This window comes from Sus scrofa, chromosome 9 (assembly GCF_054392235.1).
Source record: "Sus scrofa isolate SSC_HxYL_T2T_F1_AM1 chromosome 9, Sscrofa_HxYL_maternal_Yorkshire_Landrace_v2.0, whole genome shotgun sequence".
Lineage (NCBI taxonomy): Eukaryota > Metazoa > Chordata > Mammalia > Artiodactyla > Suidae > Sus > Sus scrofa.
In genome coordinates, this window is record NC_139391.1 from 56,856,864 (window position 1) to 56,882,343 (window position 25,480).

Sequence of the window (25,480 nt, forward strand, 5' to 3'; positions counted from 1 at the left end):
ACTATTCATTTGGTCCTAAGGCCATGATTAAGATAGTCAGCATATACAACCCAATCTAGAGTCCCTCAGTTTCACTAGCACTTTGGCTAGGAACACACTTCTGAAATGGAGTTAATAATCTCACCCCTCCCTCTCGTCTGGTGTTATTTCCACGAGATAACCAAGGTAGCTTTCCATACTTTCCTTTATGTTCATACATGTAACATACACACACATACACACACACACACCACACACACCACTTGTGTGTATATGTAGTATGATCACTATATTGTGAAACAAACCAAAAGAAAACTAGATCTAAGAGACATATACAGAACACTCCACCCGACAACAGTAGAATACAAATTCTTCTCAAGTACACATGGGACATTCTCTAGGAGAGATCATACATGAGGCCACAAATCAAATATTGATAGATTTTTAAAAGACAGATATTATACAAAGTATCCCCTCTGACCATAACAGAATGAAGTTAGAAATCAATAACCGAAGGGAAATCTGAAAATACACAAATTTGTGGCAAATTAAACAATAGATACTTAAAGATGCCATGGATCAAAGAAGAAATTGTAATGGAAATTTTAAAATACTTAGAGATGAGCAGCACATATACTGAAATTGGAACAATACAGAGATTAGTCTGGCCTCTGCACAAGGATGATATGCAAATTCGTGAAACATTCCGTATTTTTGAAAGAGACTCCCAGACATACAGAACAAACTTGTGGTTACCAAGGGAAGGACTGGAGTGGACTGGGAGTCTGGGGTTAGTAAATGCAAAACTATTACATTTAGAATGGATAAGCAATGCGGTCCTGCTGTATACCACAGGGAACTATATCCAATCTCCTGGAAGACAATATAAAAAAAGTAATGTGGAGTTCCCATTGTGGCTCAGTGGCAACAAACCCATCTAGTATCCATAAGGACTTGGATTTGATCCCCTGGCCTCTCTCAGTGGGTTAAAAGATCCAGTGCTGCCATGAGCTGTGGTGTAGGCTGCAGATGCCGCAAGGATCCAGCATTGCTGTGGCTGTGGTGTAGGTCTGCAGTTGTAGCTCCGATTCGATCCTTAGCCTGTGAACTTCCACATGCTGTGGGTGTGGTCCTAAAAAGGCAAAAAAAAAAAAAAAAAAAAAGAATGTGTATGTATGTATGACTGGGTCACTTTACTGTACAGCAAAAATTGGCACAACACTGTAACTCAACTATAATTTTTAAAATGTTAAAAAAATTAATTAAAAAATAAAAATACTTAGAGATGACAAAAATGAAAATATAACATACTAAAATCTATGGGATGCAACAAAAGCATCCCAATAAGAGAAAATTTTATAGCTCTGAACACTTACACTAAAATCAAGGAAAATATTAAATTAACAATCTACCTTTACAACTCAAGCAACTAGAGAAAGAAAAAAAAACTAAATCAAATGGTAGCAGAAGAAAGGAAATAAATAAAAGTTATAGCAAAGATAAAATCAAGAACAGAAAAACAATAGAGAAAAATCAATGAAACCAAAAGCTGACTTTTAAAAAGATTAACAAAGTTGAGAAATTAAATTGACTAAAAAAGAGAGAAGACTCAAATTACTAAAATATGAAATATAAGTAGGGGCATTACTACCAAGTCTATAGAAATAAAGAGGATTATAAGAGAACAAATGTACTATGAACAATCATATGTCGGCAAATCAGATAACCCTGATGAAATGAACAAATTCCCAGAAACACACAATCTACCAGAAATGAATCATAATGAAAGAGAAAATCTGAACAGATCTGTAAGTAGTAAAGAGATTAAATCAGTAATCAAAATCCTCCCGACAAATGCCCTGGGCCTAAAAATTCACAGGTTAATTTCACCAAACTTTTAAAGAACTGACACCGATTCATCTCAAACCCTTCCAAGACACTGAAGAGAAAGGAACATTTTCAATCTCATTCTATGAGGCCAGCATTGCCTTGGTATTGAAGTCAATAAAAACACAAGAAAAGAAAACTACAGACCAATATTCTTTATGAATATGGATGCAAAAATCCTTAATGAAACACTAACAAACATAATTCAACGGCATATCAAAAGGATTATACACCATGACCAATTAGAATTTATTCCTGGAATGCGAGGAGAGTTCAACATAAGAAAATCAATTCATGTAATACACTACATTAAAAGAATGATAAGGGGGAAAAACTATATGATCACCTCAATCAATCAGAAAAAGCATTTGAGACAATTCACACCTCTTCATGAAAATAATAGTCAATAAACAAGGAATAGCGACTACCTCAACACAATAAAACCCATAAATGAAAAACCCACAGCTTATAAGATACTCAGTGGTAAAGGACAAAAAGCTTTTCCTCGAAAAATAGGAACTAGACAAGAATGCTCAGTTTTTCCAATTATATTCAACATAGTATTAGAAGTTATAGCCAGAGCAATTAGGCAAGGAAAAAAAATAAAAAGCATCCAAGTTAGAAAGGAAGAACTAAAATGATCTCTATTTACTGACGACATGATCTTATGTGTAGAAAACCCTATTACAGACACACACACACACACACACACACACACACACACACACACTCTGTTAGAAGCAGTAAACAAGAGTTCCCATTGTGGCTCAACAGAAATGAATTTGACTAGTATCCATGAGGACGCAGTTCGATCTCTGGCCTCACTCAGTAGGTTTAGGATCCAGCATTGCTGTGAGCTGTGGTGTAGGTCGCAGATGTGGCTTGGACCTGGTGTTGCTGTGGCTGTGGCATAGGCCGGCAGCTACAGCTCTGATTCAACCCCTAGCCTGGGAACCTCCACATGCCACGCGCTAGGCCCCGAAAAGCAAAAGCAAAACAAACAAACAAACAAAAAAAAACCAAAACCCTTAAACCTCCCCTAGCTGTGACTTGCACAAAATATAATTTTATTTCTCCTCACATCTCAGTCTGGCATTGGGCGTTCCAGGACTGGTAGAGAGACTACTGTGTGAGTCTGCCCAAGTAACCCAGCCTCCTTTTATCATCTTATTCCTCCACTCATTTCCATGGCCCCAGATGACTCACTGCCACATCCACATTCCAGCCAGCAGGAGAGGGGAGGGGAGAAGACAGGCACAAGCCCTTCCTTTCAGGACTCCACCCTGGAAGTTGCTACTTCCAGTTCCACTCCTAGCTTGCTGTTCTGAATTTAGTCACGTAACCCATCCTACCTTAAAGGAGATGCTGGAGAAGTGTGTCCATGCTGGGTGGCCTTGTGCCCAGGTGGCACCATGATGGCCAAGGGGAGATGGGATAGTGAGCAACTCTACAATAAGCTCTTCCAAGAGAAGAGTCAATTATGTCAGCAATATTTATAAAGTAAACCATTTCCAATCGAATTAGAATGCCATTCTTGTGTTGATTTAAGCAAACTGCAATTGATGTTTCTAAATGCTAACTGTTCCATTTTTATGCTGAAATAGCTTTATAATAATTGTTAGTTGATCTTAGTGTCTTCATTTTTAGTTGCTCATACATTAGTAATTTAAATAACTCTTTGATTTATGGTGTTTCCACAGATACCATAGTTAAAGATGATCAAACTTATTTTGTCAAAACTGGTTTTCCTGGCACTTGGATATTACCCTTTGAAGCAGAGGTAATTTTCTTTGTTCAGGGTTTTCAATGTCAAGAAGCATCTCTATCCACTTGGAACTACAGCTAAAAGGTCACGCATTTGTTTCATCATCATAGCCTTAGAGGAAACGAAACCATTACCCCCATTACCAAAGAGAAAGCCTGACCACAGAAGGGGCCTGGTGACAGGAACAGATTCCCAGGGTAACGGGCATCCTAGACTCCACCTTACCATCCATTTTGCAAACAACGGGTGTGGGCAAGTGCCAGAAGGAAGCCTAATGATTAAGTCAGTTTCCCAAGCGGATGGGAAATTACAGAGGTACTGTCCAGCTCCTGCTCCGGCACAGTGTCCATCTCAAGGGTGTGGCTCAATTAGCCCTTTCACTGATAGCATCGTCTCTTCCATTATCTCCTTCCACCAGGCCTCATGTACTCTGTTTATAGAAGAAAATTTTGCTCAGGTTTATGCCTCATCCTCTAAAATACCTTCCTTTGCCTCTGACTTTAAAGAAAAGCCATGTGATCAAAAGAAGCTGCCCTTGGGATCTTATCCCCTTTCCACTCTGCTAGAGTATATCTTTTGCCTTTCTCTAAAACCTAAATACAGCATCTCTCCCATGAAGGCTTCCTGGTTTCCAGTGCTTGCAACAATGGATTAAGCTGGAAGGCATCTTAAAGATCCAGAGACTCCGCTCCCGGCTCTGACTTCCTCTGGTCACCTGAGAAGTTTTTGACAGGAACCCCTGCCAGGGCTCCTCCCCTAGATTCTAATCCATGGGTCCAAGATGGAGCCATTGCTCTTGCATTCTTTTAAGTTCTACAAGGTATTATCAGCAACAGATACGGTGGGACACTATACAACTAGGCTTAACTTGGGAACCAGAGCCTGGAAACCACAAGACACTACAAAGAAAGGCATGCATTCCCTCCTGGAAGCAGCTCCTTCAAGGCAGGGACTTTCTCTCTTTTGCAGCTCTGTTTTCAGCACCTAGAGACTGTGACTGTTTGTTGAATGAATGAATGAATTCATATGCCACCAATCTTAAACTTGAAAACTAGATTCTGGTCCAGGATATAACTCCAGAGCCTTCCTTTGCTGGAAGGGGACTAGCTTGCTGCCCTGTTCACCATGACTGCTTGGCTTGGTAAACAGTCTTCCTTGTGACAGCCTGCGCTGTCACCTCCCAGGTTTGTGATTGCGTTACATCATAGGAGGTCAAGGTTGGTCACAGCCCGCCCTAGGTGTCCAGAAACCAGCCCCTGTTGGAGCACACACTTTAGGGAGTGTCTGGAACCAAGGATCACCTTGGTGGGAGGGTCCGGAGAGTGCAGGGCAGGACGAGCTTTGAGAAGGGAGGCCCAGCACAAGCAGGTGCGGGGAGGGGCAGGAAAGGGTGGGGAGGACCGGCTGGTGGAGTCTGGGCGGGTGGCGGCTCCACTCTGCACTCAACGCGGCAGCAGACGGACGGCTGGAGGCTCTCGGCGGCGCAGGTAAGACGCCGGCTGCGGGCAGTGGGTTGGACCGAAGGGGTTCTGACGCGGAGGGGCTCGGCTGGGGAAGGGGCTCGGCTGGGCAGGGGCTAGGGGCGCTGGAGGCCCAGGGATGGGAGCGGCGCGCTTCTCGGCTCCCACCGTGTCCGCGCACCTGTGTCCGATCGCCGGCGGCCCTGGGGGGAATATTGCCGCGATCCCGGCCAGTCAGGGCGACCGTGTGGTCTAGTGAGAGGAACGTCCAAGTGGCAGGCCCCGAGGATGGGAAATCCCTGCGGTGACAGCCAGAACCCCGCCAATCCACTGAGGCACCAAATCCTTTCCTAAGGCCAGGAAGCCTGGCATCTAATAGTAAGAGGCGATTGACCGAAAACGCCCCCTGAGCCATTATTTAGCTTCCAGGAACTGGCCTGTGGGAAGAAAGGGATGTCAGGGGCAAAGGGGTTGGTTTAGCCATGGTGGGAGAGGTTTACCTGGAACTTGAAGTTAGTTGGAAGTGTCTCTCTCTGGGTCCAGAGGGACATAACCTCTGGAGATAGGGGCCAGCCCTAGCTGTAAGAAGGATTTGGGGGTTCAGCAAAAGGAACTTTTCGCTTTGTAAAATAAAGTATTTAAAAATTTTAGCCAGTCTGAAAGTCACATAAGGGACCACTTCCCTCACATTCTTTTCCGCCACGGCCCTTAGCATCTGCCATTTTCCTCACATCCCTGACTGATTGCCCTGATGCCCCACCTTCCGCTCTGCTTGGCTCATAAAGTGGCAAAAGAATTTTACCTGTATTTTTATATTCATTTTAATAGGTAGTGTGACTTTTTGTTAAAGGAAACTTGTGTTTGTTTTTTTTAACCAGATGTACAATACGTTCAATATAATCTGGGTTTTGTGCCCGGTTGAACACTAGAGGGGAGACTCATAACACACTGAGAGATAAGGGGCTGACCATGCTCGGACTGAGCTCTTCAAGACTGAGTTCCTCTGCTTAATACGAAGTAGATGCCCTCTGTCCCTAGAGTTTCTGGAAAAGATATGGCACTGATATGGAGGCTTTATTGAATATGGCCCCTTGGTTTTACAAGGGGAGAGCACCTGACACAAGCAGAGAAAAGGGCATTATTTCTGATTATGCATTATCTGTTCTGGTATTACAGGAGGCAAACATTCAATTTTCTTTTTAAAGGCTTTTGATCTTCTTTCACTTCTTCCATGGGAGGTGGAAACAGTGCCACCACTTGCTCATCTCATACTCTTCATTTTCCCTTATATTCTGTGCATTCTCCCCGACCCTTTTGAGGGATGTTGGTTATGATGGATTAGGTGAAGCTGCTGAATCTTTATGTGGTGTCTTCCCCAATATATCCTTGGTTATGTGTATTGCCTAAACTTAGCCAATGGCACTTTTAGGTTGCCAGGATTTGGCAAGGGCTGAGGGGAAAAAGGGATAAAAGGGAAAGAAAGACTTCTGCTTTTTTATCTCCCCACCACCTTCATATTAACTTTGGCTGCCATGCTGAATGGGTCAAAGTATGGATGTTACCCACGTTAGTGATAATCAAAGGATTATCTCTTTTCCTCAAACGCACATGCTTGTTGAAAATGGATAAGGGCAGTTTTACCATATGTAAAGCCACTCCCATAACCGAAGTCCCTGTTATTGCAAAACTTTTTATAACTGTGGCTAAGAGAATGGAAGTCACTACTGCGTCATCAACTAATGGCTGCATGTGTAGACAAATTTCCAATCTACACTCATTCCTTATAAGGTTATCAGGCAAAAACTAGACTATTTACAATGGATTAAATTATATACAATACTAATATGGACAATGAGAGGTCACAGGTAAGGGATGTAATTCCCACACTTCAGCTGAACCCAGCTTCGCTTTTAACCAGCCAGCCCTCTCCCGCAACCTTCACTGGAAACAAATAGAGATGATTTCAGTTTTAGCTGGTTTGGTTTCTCTGGTCCGTTTTCTTGCACGAAAATAAAATGGGTCACAATGTATATGACGGGAAGAAGGAAGCTCAAAAGATCTATCAGCCTTGTGTGATGAAGAATTAAACTGAAGACATTAAAGCACACGTTTGTATTCCCTTGGCAGGATTTCGGTTTCTAAGCCATTATCAATATCTTGCTGGTATCAAATCATAATGGGTCTTTACAAGGCACCAGGCAATCTCCTCTATAAACAGCACCGTGAAGTCAGAGTTAATAGCCCTATTTCACAAATGAGGAAATTAAGACATGGAGACACAGTACCTGGCCCTGGGTTACTCAACTGTTACCTGGCAGAGCCAGGTCTCAAACCAGAACTTCTCTAATACCACAGCTCCCTCCAGTGTGTTTTTTCCCCTTTGTTTGTTTAATTGGGAGTGGGGAGTTGTAATTTAATATATTCTCTGACTTGAACTCTTACAGAGTCTACATTTATAAACACTCTTGTTTAGTATGTTTCGTGGCCATCTTTGCTCAATATAACCACGACATGTTTTAGAGCTGAGGATAGCCTAACGATTATGAAGCCCCAACTTCTTGTGTTTCAGAGGAGAAAAGTAAATTTGGGAAAGATTAAGCAAACGCCCCATGTGGCTTCCCCAAATGCACTTTGCCAATGAATGACAGCTAAAACCTAGGTCTCCCAACATCCAGATTATTGCTCTTCTTGGCATGTGGTCCCCTAAGGATTTCCTACATACAGAAATCGAGTGGTTTATTTCAGTTAACTCTATTGCGTTAGGGTGTGACAGCAAACCACATCCTCTCTGAATCCTGGACTCAAATACCTATAGATTCGTCTAACTGTATTCCTTATTCCATGAGGGAAAGAGCCTTGTCTGGCCTATTGCATTATTCCTAGGACAGGGCCCAGAAAAGCACTCCAAAATATGTGCTCAGTATATGGCATATCAAACAAACATTTGAACAAGATTGAGGTGTCTTTAGGACTTCACTCAACTACTAGTCATAGAAGACCCTACTACGGGGGCTTCATAAGTAAGGAATTTTGTTCTTCTCAGATAACCAGATATCTGGAGGTGCAAAAGGCAGGACTGAGACAGGCTCCTTCTGTCCTCCCGCACCACCATCCTTAGCCCACTTTCGTCCTCAATGAAGGACAGGCGCCTCTTCTGTGCTTAACAGAAAGAAGGGCAGAAGGCATGAACCAGCTGCGTCTGTCCCTTTTTTTATAATCTTAAGCTCTTTCCTGGAAGCTCCACCCAATAGACCCCTTACATCTCACTGGTATAACAACTGTGTTACATAACCACTCCTAATGGGAAGGAGCCTGAGAAAACCTAGTGTTTTTTGTTGGACTTGTTGCCAATACAACAAAATAGGGATTCTGTTGATAAGGAAGCAGGGGAGATCCCGGCTAAGCAGCCAGCATTGTCTGCCATGGTGTGTTTTATGGGCCACTGACTGTTTCTACATCTGTTATTGTTCTTCATTTTATTTATTTTTTGTTGTTTGGTTTACTAAAAAGCAATAGATAGTGCAGTGGGTCTAAGGGAACTTTTTGAAATTAGCAATTCCAAGTCCTACCCAGAGATATGCTGATTATTTAGGTCTGGGATGGGTCCATAAATCTGAACTGTAAACAAGCACCGCAGGTAATTTGAATGTAGGTAGTCAAAGGACTACAAGTTGAACATCACTGAACGTGGGGTAGTTTATCAGAGGCTCCTTCGTCTTATTTTCCAACAGCTTTCCATCCCATTCCTTTAAGGCTATTACTTTCCCTCTCTTTTTTGGGGGGAAGGGGCGGCATGCCCATGGCATGTGGAAGTTCCCAGGCCAGGAATCAAACCCATGCCACAGCCACACCCCAAGCAACAGCAGTGACAATGCTGGGTCCTTAAATGCTAGGCCACCAGGGAATTCCTACCACTTTCTTTTTTAATTTTCTATTTTGGTCAACATAAGGGTGTAATCTTAAAAGCCGTTAAGTGCTACAAGTTTTTTACTGAGTCCGTACTGAGCTGCCTCCCCGAGGCAACTACTTTCAATGTTTTGGCTATGTTTTCCTCATGTTTACCATCATATTCCCAAATATCATGCAAATATTGGCCATTTCTCTTCTTTCCCTAGTTCTAGATAATATCAAGTGACATCCCTACCTTGGAGGATGAGGATAAAGCTCTTTTTTATACCCTCATTATTCCACCTTACACTCACTTCCCTTTATTCAAGGTCCCCGTACAGTTATATCCTAATATGTTTTGATACAGTAATGTTTAGTGTTTACATTATGACTATGCAAATATTATTCACAACTGAGCCATGTGATAAACCATGATTTTTATGCTGCCTTTTTTTTTTTTTTTTTTTTTTTTGCCTTTTTAGGGCCACACCCGAGGCATATGGAGGTTTCCAGGCTAGAGGTCGAATCGGAGCTGTAGCAATGCCAGATCCAAGCCATGTCTATGACTACACCACAGCTCACGGCAACACCAGCTCCTTAATCCACTGAGCAAGGCCAGGAATGGAAACCGAGTCCACATGGAGGCTAGTCAGATTCATTTCCACAGATGGGAATTCTACACCACCTTTCTTGTACAATCTTTCTCTATCCCCTGGAGTTCATCCTTGCCACATCTTATTTGCTTAGTTTTTTGAGTACTCATTACCGATTATTACTTAACCTTTGACAGTAGAGTTAATAAAAATCAAGTAAGTGGCCAGTTTGATTTTTTTTTTTTTTTCTTGGAAACATCCCTGCTCAGCCAGCCTCCCATTCTCTGGAACTGGTTATTCTCTGAATCCCTTGCTACACTGCGAGCTCCCTCATTGGCACTCTGTGAATTGCCCTGGATTCCTGTTCCTAGGACTCCATGCCTTCTCATTCCTCAGTTTTACTGGTGCACAGCCTCCTGAGAAAGGGCACACGGAGGCAGGGGCAGAGGCAGATTCATCCTGGAGCTGATAAAGTCATGGGGCCACTGTGAGCCTTGCAAGCTGCTACAAGTTGTCAAGGGGGGACAAAGAGCCAGGTTGCCATCAAGAGGCATTTTTTTTCGTCAGTTTTATAAAGAGATTTTAAAAGAAAGGGCCCCGAACCTCCATGACTCCAGTTCGGGGTGATTTCTTTCCTCGAGGTAAATAAATATTCACTTTCACACCCAACTTTGTAATTTAATGACTTTTTCTTAAAGTGGGTAAGATTCAGGTCCCACAAGACCTGATTGCTTTTTGAGACCTTGCACATTTATTTTCTCCTTCACACTTGACCGATGGTTTGACTGGGTACAGGATATGAATTGGAAATAATTTCCTCTCAGAATTTTGAAAGCATTTTCTTTGACCTTCTCATAGTGCTGTTGAGAAGCTGATCCCTTATGTTTGTTTTAATCTCTAGAATTTTGTAGGATTTTCTTTATTCTGCATGTTCTGGTATTTCATAAAGTTGTTAGCTAATGTTGGGAGGGGTTGTTTGTTGGTTTAGTGTGGTCCTTGTTCTAGGTACTTTAAAGACTCTGTCGATCTAAAAATCATATTCTTCAGGTCTGGGCATTTTCTTCTGTTACATAATTCCCATCATTCTATCTTCTGAAACTTACATTAATTAGACGTTGAATCTCTTGATCTAATTGTCTTTTTTAAAAAATATTTCTTGTCACTGAGTTCTGATAAATCTTCCAATCTTTCCATTAAATTTTTTTTTATTTTTTTGTCCATTAAATTTTAGCATTTCTACCATCATAGTTTTAATTTCCAAGGGCTTTAATTTGGGCAGGGGTCAGAGGCACCTTCCTCCAAAAAATCTTTATGGTACCCTGTTCTTATTTCATGGATGCTAGACCTCATATTTCTGAGAATATTAACACTGTTATCTTGTCTACATCTTAAAAATTTTATTCAGCTGCCTACAATGGTTGTGTTTATTTTCCAAGTCCCCTTTTCTGTTCTTTTTGGTTCTGCCTTTCATAGTGGAAGTTGTATTCATAAGTCCATGTTCAAGAACAGTGTGCTAACACAATTTGTGAGTGTGGCTTATAGGCGGGCAGGCCTCCTTACAGGGTAATTAGGCAAGCAGGCATTTTTGATGACTTATCGTATGTCTCTAGCAGCTTTCTAGTAAATCAGTTTCTCATTAGAAAGCCATTTAGCAGTTCCCATTGTGGCTCAGCAGTAACAAACCCAACTAGTATCCATGAGGACGCAGGTTCGATCCCTGGCCTTGCTTAGTGGGTTAAGGATCTGGCATTGCTGTGAGCTGTAGTGTAGGTCACAGATGCAGTTTGGATCACGTGTTGCTATAGGCCAGCAGCTACAGCTCCAATTTGACCCCTAGCCTGGGAATTTCTATATGCTACAGGTGCAGCCCTAAAAAGACAAGGAAAAAAAATCCATTTATTTTTGTTTGAGAAAAGGCCATTAATAACTTAGACCGATTTATTATGTGATTTGTTTAAGAGGAGAGGTTCTTGTTTTGAGGTGGGGAAGTGGTATTCTAGGGTTCAAAAGTCAGAACTTGTTCTTCACTCTGCCGGCTTTGAAGAACCTGGGGCCTCTGTGCCCCTCTGCATCATGGGAGAAAATCAGAAGGCTTCCAGAAAGACAGCTCTTTTCCACTAAAAAATAAAAAGCACTGAGATCCTAGCGTAAAGAAGGTCCTGTGAACACATGTACACCTAATTGTTTTGTAATAACCATTGGCAAAACATTATCCACCAACAATGAAATGCTTATCAAGAATAAATTAGGGCCTTTGGAGAAAGAAGCTCCATATCAGGCCAGTGTTTCTCTTAACAGGTCATTTGGGAGAAAATTGAATTACAATGAAAAAGTATATTAGCCTGGCATTTTTCTTTCAGAGATTATATCGTGGAAATATTTTCCTAATACCTCTAGAGGTGAAAGATTTGGGGAGAGAATTTCTGCCCTTGAAGGTCCCACTCCAAATCCATACCTAACCTCGCACAGCCTAACATGGGACAATCAAATGGGTGCATGCCATTTGCAGCAACGTGGATGAAATGAGAGATTCTCATACTAAATTAAGTCAGAAAGAAAAATACCATGTGATATCACTTATATGTGGCACAAATGGGGATTTCTGTTATGGCTCAGTGGATTAAGAATCCGACTTGTATCCATGAGAAAATTCAGGTTCGATCCCTGACCTTGATCAGTGGGTTAAGGATCAGGTGTTGCTGCAAGCTGCGGTGTAGGCTGCAGATGTGGCTCGGGCCTGACATTGCTGTGGCTGTGGCGAAGGCTGCCAGCAGCAGCTCTGATTAGACACCTAGCCTAAGAACTGCCATATGCCGCAGGTGTGGCCCTAAAAAGAAAGAAAAAAAAAAAAAGTGGCACAAATGACCCTACCTACAGAACAGAAACAGACTCACAGACATAGTCAACAGACTTGTGGTTGCCAAGGGGAAGGGGGAGGGAGTGGGATGGGCAGGGAGTTTGGGATTGGTAGATGCAAACTACTACGTTAAGAATGAAGGAGCAATGAGGTCCTACTGCATGGCACAGGGAACTGTATCCACTCTTTTGAGATAAAACATGATGGAGGACAGTATGAGAAAAAGAATAAGATAGATAGATAGATAGATAGATAGATGCACACACACATGTATATGACTGGGTCACTCTGCTGTACAGCAGAAACTGGCACAACACTGTACATCAACTATAATTTTAAAAAAAGATACTAGAAAAAAACTTGTGGCAGATTCATCACTGTTTTTGCTGGGAAAGCATCAAATAACAGAAATGTTATAGGAATGGTTCCTGGTTTAGCTTTCAAAGACCTTAACTGGAAGGCGAAGCCATTAGATACTGATTTTCTACTGTTGGCTCTTCCTTCTCAGGCACCTTCAAAGATGACTGCAGACTCTTTGAAAGCTGGAGCCCAGTCTTATCTCTGTTCCTTCATCACCCAGAACAATGCCTGATATATAAGAGAAACTGGATAAATGTGGCTAGAATTAAGTAGACCACATTATCCATGTTAAATGAGCCCTTCCTACTAGTCCCCTTGCCGTTTCCTCTGCATCTTCTTTATGCTACTCCCTCCTGGATGATGCTACCTCTTTCTCAAACTTGATGTCAAACAGCTGTCAGAAGACAGACGGGGGGAGTTCCCGTCGTGGCGCAGTGGTTAACGAATCCGACTAGGAATCATGAGGTTGCGGGTTCGGTCCCTGCCCTTGCTCAGTGGGTTAACGATCCGGCGTTGCCGTGAGCTGTGGTGTAGGTTGCAGACGCGGCTCAGATCCCGTGTTGCTGTGGCTCTGGCGTAGGCCGGTGGCTACAGCTCCGATTCAACCCCTAGCCTGGGAACCTCCATATGCTGCGGGAGCGGCCCAAGAAATAGCAACAACAACAACAACAGACAAAAAAAGACCAAAAAAAAAAAAAAAAAAAAAAAAGAAGACAGACGGGGAAGATCTCAAACTCAGGACCCCAGGCAGAATCCCCAGGGGTGAAAACGCCCCATGAAATTATTACTAAAGACGTAATAATTTCTTGGGTTATCAGCAGACACCCCACCCCCATCCCACCTGCAACCACAGTTCTCTTTGATCTCATCTCTCCTTGCGTTCCATGCCTCACTGCCCTGTCCCTTGCTCCCTTCCATTTTCTCTGATTTGGTCCCCATTTTGACCCAAAACTTCTCTTTCTTCTGTTCTGACCTTGACTTCCTGCCTCCCCCACCTCACCTTTATCTATTAGCTGGTATATTTTGTACAAAGCACAGCTATGTACCAATTTCTGAAAACCTACCCTGCCTATCAGGCAGACACCTTTTCAGACCTAACTCAGACCCAGGATGAAAAGTCTCTCTTCTGGCTGTTTTTTGAGATTGTGTTTATGCTTTGGTCTCCCTGGGGTTGTTCATTTTTATAAGGAAGGCTGTAGAATAAGAAGTAGGCTACAGTGTGATACAGTGACCTGTAGATTAGTGTTTCTCGAAATGCTACCACTCACCATAGAACAGGTGTTCCTAAGACACAGAGGCTTGGCTGGGGACAGCCTGGCATAAGCTGAAGCCTCTCTTAATGCCAAACACATCTTTTCCCAAAAACCTTTAGGTGAACCTGACACTCTAGGATGGTATATCATGTTGTTCCTAGGAATTCAGATATTCCTTTGGAAGGAGGGACATCCCCACAACAGCCTAAGAGGCAGAGCACTTGTAAGATGCTCTTGTAAGGACTCATCCAGGCTGAAAAATTATATGGAAAAGAAATGGTACCAACAACCCTACCACTGGCAGGTGACAGTTTCCCCGTGATTCAGGATTAAAGTTAGGTTGCATAAATTCAGTTCAGACCAAGAACTATTATTATATACCCATCCTTGTGCTATGCCATGGAAAACTGAAGATGAAGCAGATGGAGTCTCTGCTTTTGAGAAGCTATAGTCTAGTAAGTAAAATATGTAAATGTGTAATTTTAATATGACACACTAAGTGACAAAAATCAATATATATCTAAGGTAGTAAGATAGCACAGAGGTGGGGCATATGGCCCAACCTGGAGTTTCACAGGAGGTTTTCTAGAGGAACTAAGCACACCTATTGAAAATGAATAAAAGGAGTTCCTGTTGTGGCTCAGCAGGTTACAAACCTGACTAGTACCTATGAAGATGCAGGTTCCATCCCTGGCTTTGCTCAGTAGGTTAAGGATCTGGTGCTGCTGTGAGCTATGGTATAGGTTGCAGACATGGCTCTGATCCTGAGTTGCTGTGGCTGTGACACAGGCTGGCAGCTGGAGCTGTGATTCAACCCCTAGCCTGGGAATGTCCATATGCTACAAGTGCGGCCCTAAAAAAAAGAAAAAAAAAAGCAAAGAACACTGAGTAAAGGTGAGCTGGGTGAAGAAAAAATGGAAAGGACATACTAGGGGGAGGGAATAGCAAGGGCCAGGTGTACTCTGCGAAGGTTGTGGTGGGGAGAAACAGGGGATGAAGTTGAAGAGACAGGCAGGGAGTCAGGTCCTAGGTGCATGCAGTGCAAATAGCATGAACTGCATCCATTTGGTGGTTAGTCAAGGAAATATTTTAAATCTATCATGGTGTAGTCAGATTCACACTGTAGGTAGATGGCAGTGGCTGCAGCGTGAGGGATTTATGGATGTCAGGACTAAAGGCAGTGCAGGAGCCCAGGACCAAGAGCCTCAATGAGATCACTGCTGTAGAAGGGAAAGGAAACGAGAGAACACCAGAAAACTTGGGGGAGAAAAATAAACAGAATTTTCAGTCTTTTGGGGAAACAGGAACACTACAGGACAGAGTAAATGACGAACAGGAATCGGGATGGTCCAAGATTTGGGTTTTAAGACTGCCCGGATACTAAGTCATTACCTGAGGGTAGGATACAGAAGAGAAGCTGATTTAGTGGGGAAGAAGATGACAAGTTCAGTTCGGGACATGTTGACTCTGACATGTCTAAGAAGTATGTTTCTGTGCATGTCTCTCTACTCAGCAGGTTGTTAGACATGTGAGTCTGAAATTTCAGAGGTCAAGGTTAGAGACAAAGTCCTGTCCTTGCAGGAGGTGAACCCCAGGTGGGTGAGTTCTTGCAAGAAGATATAGATGTAAAGGAACAGTGGACCAGAGGCTGCTTGTGTTAAAGGAGCTGAAGGGAGCCAGGACCAAAGTGTCACAAAAGTCAAAGGGAGTAAAGAGTGTCAAAGATAAGTGACTTGTTGACAGTGCCAACTACAGGGTAACATCAGGAACAAAAGTGGGAGCATTTGGTGACATCAATGAATACAATTTCAGTGTGGTGGTGAAGAGGGAGGACTAGATGGAATCAACAGTTGTCTTTCCAGGTTTTTTTCAAGAAACCTAACTGATTTTGATAATATTTTATTGTACTACACAAAACCACCAAAATTCCTTTCTATCCAAAGAAAACTTCATTTAAGTGGTAACTGAATTCAATGACATTTCAAATCATCTTTTTTTTTTTTTTTTTTTGTCTTTTTGCTATTTCTTTGGGCCGCTCCCGCGGCATATGGAGGTTCCCAGGCCAGGGGTCGAGTCGGAGCTGTAGGCACTGGCTGGATCGTTAACCCACTGAGCAAGGGCAAGGACCGAACCCGCAACCTCATGGTTCCTAGTCGGATTCGTTAACCACTGCACCACGACAGGAACTCCTCAAATCATTTTTAATATTAAAAATTACTTAAGTCCCATTGGTTTATTTTTATTTCCATTACTCTAGGAGATAGATCCAAAAGATATTGCTGCAATTTATGTCAAAGTGTTCTGCCTGTTTTCCTCTAGGAGTTTTAGAGTTTCTGACCTTGCATTGAATCTTTAGGTCTTTAATCCATTTTGCATTTATTTTTGTATGTGGTGTTCTAATTTCATCCTTTTACATGAAGCTGTCCAGTTTTCCCAGCACAATTTATTGAAGAGACTTGTTTCCATTGTATATTTTTGCCTCTATTGTGGTTGATTAATTGACCACAAGTACATGGGTTTATTTCTGGGCTTTCTATACCATCCCATTGATCTATTTCTGTTTTTGTGCCAGTACTATACTGTTTTGATAACTGTATCTTTGTAGTATAGTCTGAAGTCGGGGCACCTGTTTCCTCCAACTCCCTTTTTCTTTCTCAAGATTCCTTTTGCTATTCTAGGTCTTTTGTGTTTCCATACAAATTTTAAATATTTCTGTTCTACTTCTGTGAAAAATGCCATTAGCAGTTTGATGGGATTGTACTGAATCTGTAGATGGCCTTATGTGATATGGTCATTTTAACAATACCGGTTCTTCCAATCTAAAAACATGGTATTTCTTTCCATCTGTTTGTGTCATCTTCAATTTCTTCAGTTGCTTTCATCAGTGTCTTACGGTTTTTGGAGTACAGGTCTTTTGCCTCCTTGGGTAGGTTTATTCCTAGGTATTTTAATTCCTTTTGATGTGATAGTAAATGTGGTTGTTTCCTTAATTTCTCTTTCTGATCCTTTGTTATTAGTGTATGAAAATGCAACAGATTTCTGTGTATTCATTTTCTACCTTGTGACTTTTCTGAATTCATTGATGAGCTCTATTAATTTTTTGGCAGTAGATCATCTTTAGGATTTTCTATGTATAGTATCATATCATCTGCAAACAGTGACAGTTCTACTTCTCTTTTCCAACTTGTACTCCTTTTCCTTTTTTTCTTCTCTGATTGCTGTGGCTGGGACTTCTAAAACTATGCTGAATAAAAGTGACAAGAGTGGACATCCTTGTTCCTAATCTTAGAGGAAATGCTTTCACAGCTTTTTCTACTGAGTATGATGTTAGCTGTGGATCTGTCATATGTGGCCTTTATTATGTTGAGGTAGATTCCCTCTATGCCCACTTTCTGGAGAGATTTTATTTATAAATGGATATTGAACTTTATCCAAAGCTTTTTCTGCATCTATTGAGATGATCATATGATTTTTATTCTTCAATTTGTTAATGTGGTGTATCACACGGATTGAAAAGCCCTTCTATCCCTGGGATAATATATGATCCTTTTTTAATGTATTGTTGGATTTGGTTTGCTAGTATTTTTTGAGGATTTTTTGTGTCTATGTTCATCACCAATAAACTTAAAAGTTTTTCACAGCAAAGGGAACCAGAAAAAAACAAAAAGGCAGCCTACAGAATGGAAGAAAATATTTGCAAATAATGTGACTGACATGGGATTAATCTCCAAAATATGCAAATAACTCAAAAAGCTCAATATATAAAAAAACAACGACCCAATAAAAAAACAAAGCAGAAGATCTACATAGACATTTCCCCAAAGAAGACATACAGATGACTAAAAGGCACATGAAAAGATGCTCAATACTGCGAATTATTAAAATGCAAATCAAAACTACAATGAGGTATCACCTCACATTGGTCAGCATGGCAATCATCAGAAAGTCTACAAATAGGAGTTCCCATCGTGGCTCAGTGCTTAATGAACCCGACTGGTGTCCATGAGGACACGAGTTCCATCCCTGGCCTTGCTCAGTGGATTTAAGATCCAGCATTGCCGTGAGCTGTGGTGTAGGTATACAGCTCGGATCCTGAGTTTCGGTAGCTGTGGCGTAGGCTGGCCGGCTACAGCTCCAATTCGACCCCTGGCCTGGGAACCTCCATATGCTGTGGAGCAGCCCTAAAATGACAAAAAGACAAAAAAAAAAAAAAAAAAGGTCTACAAATAGATTTACTATAATGGAAAAAATAAAAATCATTTTTTAAAAAGTCTACAAATAATAAATGCTGGAGAAGATGTAGAAAAGAGGGAATCCTCCTACATTGTTGATGGGAATGCAAATTAGTATAGCCACTATGGAGAACAGTATGGCAATTCCTTAAAAAAACTAAAAATAAAACTACAGTATGATCCAGCAATCCCACTCCTGGGCATATACTGGCAGAAAAACAATTCAAAAAGATACATGTATTCCAATATTCACTGCAGCACTATTTACAACAGCCAAGATATGGAAGCAATTTAAATTGACAGATGAATGGATAAAGAAGATGTGGTTTTTTATACCATGAACTATTACTCAGCCATAAAAAAAGACTAAAATAATGCCACCTGCAGCAAGATGGATGGACCTAGAGATTAGCATATTAAATGAAGCCAAAAACAAATATCATATGATATTGCTTATTTGTGGAATCTAAAACAAATGATACAAATGAATTATATACAAAACAGAAATAGACCCATAGACATAGAAAACAAACTTATGGTCACCAAACAGAAAAGGTGAGGGGAGGGATAAATTAGGAGTTTGGGATTAAGATATACACACTACTATATATAAAATAGATGACCAACAAGTACCCACGGTATAGCACAGAGAACTCAATATTTTGTAATAACCTATAAGGGAAAATAATCCGAAATATATATATTACAGAATTACTTTGCTGTACATGTGACGCTAACACAATTTGTAAATTATACCACAGCAAAAAGAAAAAGTTATTATCTATAAATAAATCTATTATCAAAAGTGTTTATTGGCTACTGACTGGGTGAGATGGTGAGGAAAAAGATCCACATGCTTTGACAATATAAATATGTATAGTGTAAAAGTGTGCACAATTATATGTCATTTGGAGATAATGTACATAGTAAGCATGGTATACAGCAAAGCAGAAGAAAGTGAATGCTAAACACACAATTCAGGATAATGGCTGCTTCTTGGGGGGAGCAGGGGTCTGAGGAAGCTCCAAGGATGTTGGTAAAGTTCTCCTGCTTAAGCCAGTTCATGGGACATGGTTGTTAAATTATTCTTTGTCCCTTTTATAGACATTATATATATTACGACTGAAATAGGAAGAGCGACACAGAACCTTCTTCTTTCATTATTTTGTTGGAAAAAGTCTTGGGCCTCAGCAGGGTTGCAGGGGGGAAAGGGTATTAATGGTGAGAGACGTTCATGTCCGATAGACCGAGGTCCCACGGGGCACAGGTGAGGCTGTAATACAAAGTATGGACTGAGGAGTGGCCTTGGAGAGGAGGGGCAGATCTGAGGAGGAAATGGATGTGGATACATATGCATTTGTGGGTGAACAAGAGCAAGTTGAGGTGGTTATACCTTATAGTCTCAATCTTGTTGAGAAAATGAGAGGAAAGGTTTAGGTTTGAAGGAAGCTGTGAGTTTTCAAAAACGAGCCCATGGGAAACAGGAGGAGAATCCTGCACACAGCAAGAAGGGCCATTGCGTGAAGCAGAAGGTTCGGCAAGCCATCTAAGGTAAGTGCTGAACAAATTCACCAAAAGTAGGGAAGGAAGGGAAATAGAGGATATTAAACTGTGTTTCCTTGTTGCCTGAAAAATAAGCCAAGCTTTCAAGTCCAGAGACGCCCCCTTCACTTTAAAGTAGGCTGAAGCAGCAGCTGGTAACTGCTTCTGTTGGTGGCATCTGTAACCTACTTCCTCCTTCCCTCACCATGACTGAACTTTCCCTAATCCCTTTTCATTTCAGAAAGGGATTTTAGAACTAGGAAGGGCCATGGAGATTACCTCTTCCAAATTATACCCATTTAACAAACAAGGAAATTCTGATCCTGAGAGGTGACATATCTTGCTCAAAATCAAAGTTCACAGCTAAACTTGGACTAGAACCCAGGTCTTCTGACTCAGGGGCCAATGTTCTTTATCTGAGCTTGAGAAATAATGAAACTTAGCTCAGGTTTGGTTTTCATTCCTCAGTTCAGGATTCCAGTAAGACCGCCTAATTTTCAGTTTGAAAGAGGCAATCAAAAAACGCCCAGCTCCAATTCCAGCCCCCTCTGTGAGGCCTTCTCAGATTCTCTGTGAGGGGTACTCACTTTCTACTCTATGTCCCCAAGGACTGTGGTAGTTTATCTCCTGACATCAGTTTTTCACTTGTACATAGCTCCCTTTTAGATTATAAACACCTTAATGGTAGGGATCCTTTCTTATTCAATTGATTATCCCCTCGGCACCTAGCACAGAGTCTTATATTTGATAGGCACATGTTGGCAGGGGTGGGGAGTGGGGGGGATGAGACCATAGTTTGCTTAGGAACCAAACTGAGCTCTTGTTCATGTTCATGGTAATTTTGTTCCATATCATCATGAACTCATGCTAGAAAGAGGTTCAGACTCATTCCAGACTTACTCTTTCTGACCATGTTCTTCTAAGCACTCACCCACAGAGAAAAAACAATGGCAAATTCTGAAGAAGAGTGATGGACTTCAGAGTTGCCTAAGGCCTCTCGGGCCAGTGTAGAGCAAGGATACACCTTGCCTCAAGTTCAGGACTAAGCAGGTCACCTCAGCCTGTTCGCAACAGAGAACTTTCAACACTGAAACTTGTGCTTCCTCTGCATTACCAAACAGCTCACAGAACAAGGAGGGGTATTAAACCTGTTTTTTGAAGAGTCACTGAAAGCTGAGTCAGGCACGGTTGGTTGTATTCCAAAGTAAACACAGTCCAGAAAACACCTGAGTGTTTCTGCTGGCAAGGACAGATTCAGAAAATATAAAAAACCATGTTCTGGAGTAAAAGAATGTGCTGTATTCTTCCCATAACCTATTCTCTACTGACCAAACACACTTCCTATTTCCATTAAAAAACAAAACAAAACAAAAAAAAACCCTCTCAATCACTAGCCTCTTCAAGATGAGATAAAGGTTCAACAGTGATCCCCTGCCTTGGGGTCAGCTACTTAAAACAAAGGACAGCAGCCTTGCTTGGTTCAAGAATTCTTCTTCTCCTAAGAGAGAAGCCCAAGTGTCTTCCTCATTGATTGGGGGAATGGGTATAGAGCACCAGAGAAGAGAGGAAACTAAAATTATATTCTTTTTCTAGTTAGCTGCTAGACCCTTTCAGTTAATCCTTGCAACATCCCTGTGAGGTAGGTATTAGTGTCCCTATTTTAGAAGGACAGGCACTGAGATTCAGAGAGTTTGGGGATTTGTCCAAGGTCTTACCAGTGGAGGTAGCAAAACCAGTGTGACCCTCCAACGTTCATGTTCTTTTTCTTACATGACTGTATTTCCTCTTAAAGGGAAGCTTAGGAACCCAGTTTCCTTTAGGGAAATCTAGGCAGTAGAAGACACTCATACCAATATAACCCTTGACTCACATCTTTTCTAACTCAGGTCCATGTGTGAGTCGGTCGATATCCTTTTCCAGAGAAACGTGGGCACAGAGGACCACAATGTCTAGTTGATTTGACTTTTAGGTAGGCTGTCTTTTTCATTCCAAATCAGACAATTTCTTTCTTTTTTTTTTCTTTTTCTTTTTTTTTTTTGTCTTTTTGCCTTTTCTAGGACCGCTCCCGCGGCATATGGAGATTCCCAGGCTAGGGGTCGAATCGAAGCTGTAGCCACCAGCCTACACCAGAGCCACAGCAACGCGGGATCCGAGCCGCGTCTGCAACCTACACCACAGCTCATGGCAACGCCAGATCCTTAACCCACTGAGCAAGGCCAGGGATCGAACCCACAACCTCATTGTTCCTAGTCGGATTCGTTAACCACTGCGCCACAACGGGAACTCCGAATCAGACAATTTCAAGGCATTCCTCCCATGGAAGGGAATGACACTGGGTCTTTAAGGGCAAGGGGGATGGTAGGGTAGAAAGTGGGCAACAGTATCCAGCTTCGCTCTGACCACACAGATGGTTGGCTGCAACTGCCTCTCAGCCATTTCGTTCACTATTTGCTCTGTCTGGAACTCCACCCACGCAGCCTGTGTTTTCTCATTTTTTAAGGTAGCATCAGGGATACTTCCTTCCATAATTCTTCTCATCGTCCCCTCAGGCTAAATTGGAATCCTCCCTTCATTGTTATAACACACTGTACACCCTATTAAAGTAATTAATATATGTGTCATAATAGCTAAATTACTCTTTCTTCATTACGGTCTTATTATAGGCCAAGATCTTCCCTGAATACTGAGGAAATCCATTTGCAAGAACAAAAGGTGGGGAGTTCCCTTCGTGGCTCAGCAGTTAACAAACCCGACTAGGATCCATGAGGATGTGGGTTCGATCCCTGGCCTTGCTCAATGGGTTAAGGACCCGCCATTGCTGTGACCTGTGCTGTAGGCTGCAGACGCAGCTCCGATCCCACATTCCTGGGGCTGTGGAGTAGGCCAGCAGCTGTAGCTCCAATTCAACCCCTAGCCTGGGAACCTCCATATGCCATGGGTGCCGCTCTAAAAAGTAAAATAAAAATAAAAAAGAATAAAGGCTAGACAGGTTCACCAAGACAATTGGACTGGGGGAAAGAAGAATATTTTCAACAAATAGCTGGGATAACTAGATACATAAAAGGGTATAATTAGATCCCTCCCTGAAAAGTTCATTAAAATGGATCATAGACATAAGAGCTAAAACTGTAAAAATTTTAGAAAAAAAATAACAGTGAATCTTCATGACAGCGAGTTAAGCAATGGTTTCCTAGATATGATAAAATACAAAAAAGAAAAGAAAAAGATTAACTGGGTTTCATCAAAATTCAAAGCTTCTGTGCCTCAATGGGCACAATCAAGAAGGTAAAACAGAGAGTTCCCGTTGTGGCTCAGTGGTAATGAACCTGACTAGTATCTATGAGGACAAGCGTTCTATCCCTGGCCTTGCTCAGTGGGTTAAGGATCTAGTGTTGCCATGAGCTGCAGTGTAGGTCACAGATGCAGCTTGGATCCCATGTTACTGTGGCTGTGGTGGAGGCCAGCAGCTGCAGCTCCAATTCGACCCCAAGCCTGGAAACTTCCATATGCCTAGGGTGCGGCCCTAAAAAGAAAGAAGGAAAAAAAAAAAAAAGTAAAATGACAACCCAGAGAAAGGCAGAAAATATTTTCAAGTCATATACTGATATAGGACTTGGTTTTTTTGTTAGGTTAGGTCATGCTGGATAAAAACAGCCCACAAAGCTCAGCAGTGCATTACCCTTTATTTCTTGTGCCATGTGTTCTTCGTGGCTGGTGTGCAGTACCCGTCGTTTCTCACTCTGGGATCTAGGCTGATGGAGGAGCTACTGTCATGAATACAGATAGTCAGGAGGGAAGGGTAAGTGTTCTGAGGGTCTTGAACTGACTGCTACCCGTCTCAGCCCAGAAGTGCCACGTGTTACTTCTGCTCTCAGCTCACAGGATCCCACCAAACCACAAGGGGCCAGAAAGTGCCACTGTACCATGTGCCTAGAGACAGAGCCAGAAATGCTTAAGCCACGCCCTCATCATGCAGAAGTTCCCAGGGCAGGGATCAAACCCCAGCCACAGCAGCGACCCAGCTCACAGCAGTGACACCAAATTTTTAACCACTAGGCCACCAGGGAACTCCAACGGAAGGGTGTGTGCATTAAACACCGTCAAATAATTTTCCGTTTTGCTTTCCCTGTTCACACAATCACATACCCACACACATGTGTATACAGATAGGCGCGACATAATCAGTTCTGCACAAAATGGAGTCATCATGTTATAAGCAGTCTTTCCCATCTTGCGTGTCTCCCACAACAATACTTTGAGGAAAACCTTCCAGAACAGCAGGTATAGTGCTAATTCCTTCTTGTTAATGGTTACATAACATTCCATGATGAAGACAAGCCCACAGTGAAGATAACTTAGGTCAAAGGTGTGACTGGAGCTAAGCAGAGGTCCAGGCTGTGATAGCTGGGAGCCTATGTATTTGCATCCTATCGTCACATACTCAAGGAAATTGGCTTTAACTCTTCCCCTGCAGTGAATGCCAAGTCCTTGGTTCTGCTAACCTTGGAGGTTGCAAACCTTAAGCACTCAAGAAAACAAAATTCACTTTTCTTGCTCCTTTTCAATCCTCTCATTCATCTACACAGAGCCTTCCTTCACTATTCATGCTTTTCCCATCTAAACTAGGGGGAGGAGTTCCCATTGTGGCTCAGCTGGTTAAGAACCTGACTAGTACCCATGAGGACGTAGGTTCAAACCCTGGCCTTGCTCAGTGGGTTAAGGTTCTGGCATTGCTGCAAGCTGTGGTGTAGACTGCAGATGTGGCTCGGATCTGGCATTACTGTGGCTGTGGCCAAGGCCGGCAGCTGCAGCTCTGATTTGTCTCCTAGCCTGGGAACTTTCACATGTCACAGGTGCGGCCCGAATACTAAAAAAATAAATAGGGGGAAATGTCAGATTTATTTAAAAAAGAAGAGGAACCACATCAAGTTTTTTTTGTTTTTTGTTTTTTGTTTTTTTTTATGGAGCACATAGAAGTTCCCAAGCTAGCGGTCAAATCAGAGCTACAGCTGCCAGTCTGCACCACAGCCACAGCAACACGGGATCCAAGCCTCATCTGCAACCTATGCCATGGCTTGCAGCAATGCCAGATCCTTAACCCCCTGAGCAAGGCCAGGGATCAAACCCTCATCTTCTCGGACACTATATCTGGTTCTTAACCCACCAAGCCACAGTGGGAACTCAAGTTTTATTTTTAACTACAGGCAAATGGCATCAACCAGTTTCTCCTCTCCTCTGCACAACCTGTCCCCTACTCCTAGGACTCCTTTCCTCACTCCCTACTCATCCTTACTTTCACCTCCTTGTCCCCTTTTTAACAGCTTCTCCCTTGTCTTGCATTTAATTTACCTTAAATGAAAAAGAGGGAATGCAGACTGGGGGCGGGGGAGATGCTTAAAAACCAGGACTACCCGGAAAGCAAGCAAAACCTCTCACTCACATGATGTTCCTTTTCCTAGACATGAAATGAGAAGCTGCCCAAACCTCTAGCCTTGGTTTCCAGCTTTAACTCAAAGCCATTACCTCTCAAAACATTTAATCTTCCCTTCATATTACTATCTCATGTGACATCAAGAGTAAATTTATTAAAAATACAGGAATTTGTCTTTGTGGAAGCACTTCCTATGTTTTCTTACCTGTGGGTTTTCTTTAATGGCCACACCG

The 25,480-nt window shown here is 42.1% G+C and overlaps 1 protein-coding gene and 1 non-coding gene across 3 annotated transcripts in view; both read left to right on the plus strand.

The window, feature by feature from the left end:
• The first annotated feature begins 589 nt into the window (after positions 1–589).
• On the plus strand, positions 590–695 carry LOC146399926 (U6 spliceosomal RNA). Its single transcript, XR_014817005.1, has one exon. It is a non-coding gene; the product is annotated as a U6 spliceosomal RNA (small nuclear RNA).
• A 4,369-nt stretch (positions 696–5,064) lies between these two features.
• TMEM45B (transmembrane protein 45B) overlaps positions 5,065–25,480 on the plus strand; it is a 29,256-nt gene continuing 8,840 nt past the window's right edge. For both annotated transcript variants that reach the window (XM_084976637.1, XM_021063152.2), the window contains exon 1: positions 5,065–5,118. The gene's annotated coding sequence lies outside the window, so the exon portion shown is untranslated. The remainder of the gene's footprint in view (positions 5,119–25,480) is intronic.